General features: G+C 43.0%; 1 long non-coding RNA gene across 1 annotated transcript; it reads right to left on the bottom strand.

The window, feature by feature from the left end:
* Positions 1-2,959: 2,959 nt before the first annotated feature.
* On the bottom strand, positions 2,960-3,453 carry LOC123974562. Its single transcript, XR_006825890.1, has 2 exons — positions 3,274-3,453; positions 2,960-3,198 (listed from the first exon to the last, which is right to left on the bottom strand). It is a non-coding gene; the product is annotated as an uncharacterized LOC123974562 (long non-coding RNA).
* Between the last annotated feature and the right edge of the window lie 432 nt (positions 3,454-3,885).

Genomic DNA, 3,885 nt, shown 5'->3' with positions numbered 1-3,885 from the left:
GTTGCCTATGTTGACACACTGGTGCAGCTCTGGATTGATCAGTAGGACGTCCGCTTTACTGTGTGAAACCTTTTGGATTTTCACTTGTAGGAATGTGTTCACATGAAATAATCACATGCGCTTGCAGTTCATTTGTGGAAAAACCAACATTAAACACATGTGTCCAAAAACCACATTTTCATTTCACATGTATAATTTTCACATGTAGGAATGTGTTCACATGTGCTTGCAGTTCAGATGTGGAAAGCTTGCATGAAAAAAACATGTCCAAAGACCACATTTGTTTTCAGTTCATATGTCGATAAACCAACATGAAAAACACGTGTTTTGTTAAAGGGTCTTTAATACATTTTGTGTTATCCAACATAGGTCAGGGCCATAAGTAGATACATACTGCTGGCACAGATACACAACTGGTAGATGAGTGTGAAAGGGAATGAATAAATGAGAGAAAGACAGTTCAGGGATGTTTTGTGGTCAAGTGGTGACAAAGCCTTTTTCTTGAGGAATCCTGCAGCAGATCTGTCGAACTAGGAGAGAGCTGTGCTTTGATAGTTGATCCTTGGTGTGCTGCTGAGTGCCACTGGGCTGCCTCTTCATCATCATCCTCATCTGCATGCACACTGATATCAAGAGACTTCTCAGTGCAAGCGGCTGGATGCTGCTTGCTGGCAGAGACAATGGGCCTGTGCTCAGTAAAGACTCTGAAGCAAAGGGATGTGCCTTGCCTCATCTCGGAGGGTGGACACATTAAATTGCTCCCAGCAAGGGGTTGATGGAGGATAAAACTGAAATGCAGCCAGCCCAGCAGCTGCAGTATGGCCACCACACTACCATAATCCTTAATTCCAAACATCCACATTTTAGATTTGAGATCCTGTCTCATCCTGTGGTGTGCGTGAAATTCATTATCATCATGTGAGGAGATCAGAGAGAGCCAGGGAGAAAGGGTAAGAATGCATTCATATATAGTGTGAAATGGATCACTTTAATCTGGTTCTGCTACTTATCTGTGGATGTGAGTGCTGGATTGGTGCAGATGAAATCTCTTCATTGCATATCCAACAGCACAGAACATGAAGTGGATCATTTACATAGAGAACATTCTGTCATTAGGAAGTTAATGACTTGGAGAGTACACTATAACGTTCATAGCCATAGTATAGGCGCTGTTCGCGTGTGCTACAGTAGAATCTCAGCTAGTGCATCTACACACATATTTCTGTGCTGCTGTTCCCAGCATGAATGAACTCTCACTCTCAACTTTTAAGGCATATGGCCACCTTTCACTCCTTTGTGATTGCAAAAATATTGATTAATGCAGCTTTAACATTCATTTAATTAAAAAAAGAAAAAAAATCTTGATTTTAAAGAAAGGTAAGTAAGTAAAGGTAAGTTTGGAAGCAGTGAGGAATGTTGAAAGACATCTTAAAATTTCAGTAATCTGTGGTGGTTGAAATGTAATGTAAATTAAGCCCTCTGTGTTTACTGTCAGACCAAGTATCCTTTTTTGTCAGTAACTGATTGGTTTAACCATTGGTTTATTGTTTAGTATGTTACTTTTCCTGTTTCCAGTTTCCAGAGGACATGAAGAAAGTAAAGATGACATTTTAGGGAGTTTTTACAAAACACAACTAGAAGTGACTTCACATATTCAGTATTAGTTATATCTGCCCAAGCATCAAATTAATAAATGTAATCAATGCAGACTCAATAGAGAGCGCAGACAGTCAGATAAAAATGGCGGTTCAGTTAACTGTTCTCATCAGCAGATCATTGTAGGTTTTCTCTCTTCCTCTACTCCTCCTCACCTGCAATCTGAGCAGTGAGCTGTCATACCATATTTCTCAGTTACACAAGTCTGTCTATGAGCTGGGGCTCCTGAGAGTCAGAGCTCTCCATCAGAGCCTGGTCTATAAACATCAGCACAGAGTCTACCTTGACCCAGACTCGGATGGATGACTGTACTCAGCCTTTTATCTCACACTGTGGGCGCTTCAGACTCAGAGGTGTGTTACTGTAAAAAGGATGACATGTACTCCACCACCAGTTAGATGATACTCAACTTCAATCATTTTTGTTTTTTATAGTCACATTTTCAACTGCCTAGGTAGCTGTTCTGATATGAAATGAATGTAGTTTGTACAGTCACACTGTATGGTTTGTCATCAGTGGGATGCATTTGAGTATTTATATTATTTATTATATTATGCCCACTTTCCCTCAAACTGTCTCATCTTCTTTTCAGTTTCCTACATCTATAAGAATGCATTTAACAACCCACCAAAGACCCTCTGTGTTTTAGTTTTAGGTGTAAATGAAGGCGGCAATAATTTCGTTATAGTTCTGTTTCCGCCTCCTTGTCTCATTTTAACATACCCAAAGTCCCAAATGGGGTTCTGTGTCTGTCAGACGGTCTGAAGGGGATACTACCACACCAGCAGAGCAATAATGCAGACTTATCCTCCCCACATATAGGAAATATCCACTTCATTGTGCGAATCAATTTTCCTTATTGGTATTCACTACAACTTCTAATGCTGTATTCAAACCTGTCTTGAGTGAATTTGAAAAGATAGGCTGCTTTTTGTAAGATCAATATATTTGAGTGTGTAGCACCTTTACTTTTGATTATGTAAGTATTTTTAAAACCAGGTACTTGAGTAACATTTGTGTAGTATCTGTACTTTTACGTAAGTCTGAAAATTGAGTACTTCTTCCACCACTGCTGATAAAAAAAAAACACTGCTGAGGCCTTAGCATTTACTGGTATCAATGTTTTTTGTCAATGTTAGTCTGGAGTGTATGAACATGTTGAGAACCCAAACGCAGGACACAGGAGCAAAGCAGGTTCAGTTCTGGGATTTAATAAACAAAAGGCGAACACACTTAGAGAGAGTGGTTGAGTCCTAACAAAATCCATATCCCAGCACGGAGAAATAAAGCATACAAAAACAGGCAAGGTGAATAGGTTTTATTGAAGGGGAAAAGGGGTTGAGGGAGTGGAAAGGGAGGTAGAGGGGGACACCGGGGAAACATGGGCACAGGGAACCGAGGGGACTGAGACAAGGGAGCCGGGGGCACTGGGGACCGAGGAAGTAAGGAGGCACGGGGAGGAGCCAGGAGGACGCCATGGAAGAGGTCCGAGGGGAGAGGGCAGGGTGGCGAGCCCAGCTGACGGAACGGGGGTGAGTGAACCTGGAGAGGAGACAGACAGGGTCAGACACTGGGGAAACAAAGTACAGGAAAACAGAAATGACGCAGAATACTCACGAGCTTGAGTGGTGAAGTGGCACCGGGTAAGGAACAACAATGATCAAGCGGGGGTTGAGTGGAGAACAGGGGTAGAAGTACTGTCAGAGATGAGGCTGATTGCTGGCAGGTGTGGCAGGCAGAGGAGGTGGCTGACGAGGTGCAGGTGCGGGTCGTTGGCTGGGCTCAGGAGCGGAGGGAGAGAGAGAGAGAGCACACACAGGGGAGGAGACACAGGGAGGCAGGCAGAGCACAGGAAAAACAAAACACCAGGGGAAAACAGAATCACAAGCAAAAAGAGAAATAAACAGGACACTCACCGTCAGCCGGGCTGCCACCACAATACAAGGTACAGCAGGAACACGAGGCAGAAACAAACACACGACCCAGCTACAATGATCCAACACACACTGAACAGAACACAGGCATTAAATACTAAGACAAACGAACAGGGCGGAAACATAAAACAGGTGGGTCATATCGAAGTAAACAGGAAGTAACTAGATACAGACAGCAACTTCAGATCACAACCGGAAACAGGGCAAGACACAGACACATGGAGTGAACAGACAGGGCACACATAGACACGAGACGTGAGACAAACAGCTGAACATACAAAGACTACGAGTCAGA

Source organism: Micropterus dolomieu, linkage group LG01 (assembly GCF_021292245.1).
Source record: "Micropterus dolomieu isolate WLL.071019.BEF.003 ecotype Adirondacks linkage group LG01, ASM2129224v1, whole genome shotgun sequence".
NCBI lineage: Eukaryota > Metazoa > Chordata > Actinopteri > Centrarchiformes > Centrarchidae > Micropterus > Micropterus dolomieu.
This window is presented reverse-complemented; position numbering and strand designations above follow the sequence as displayed.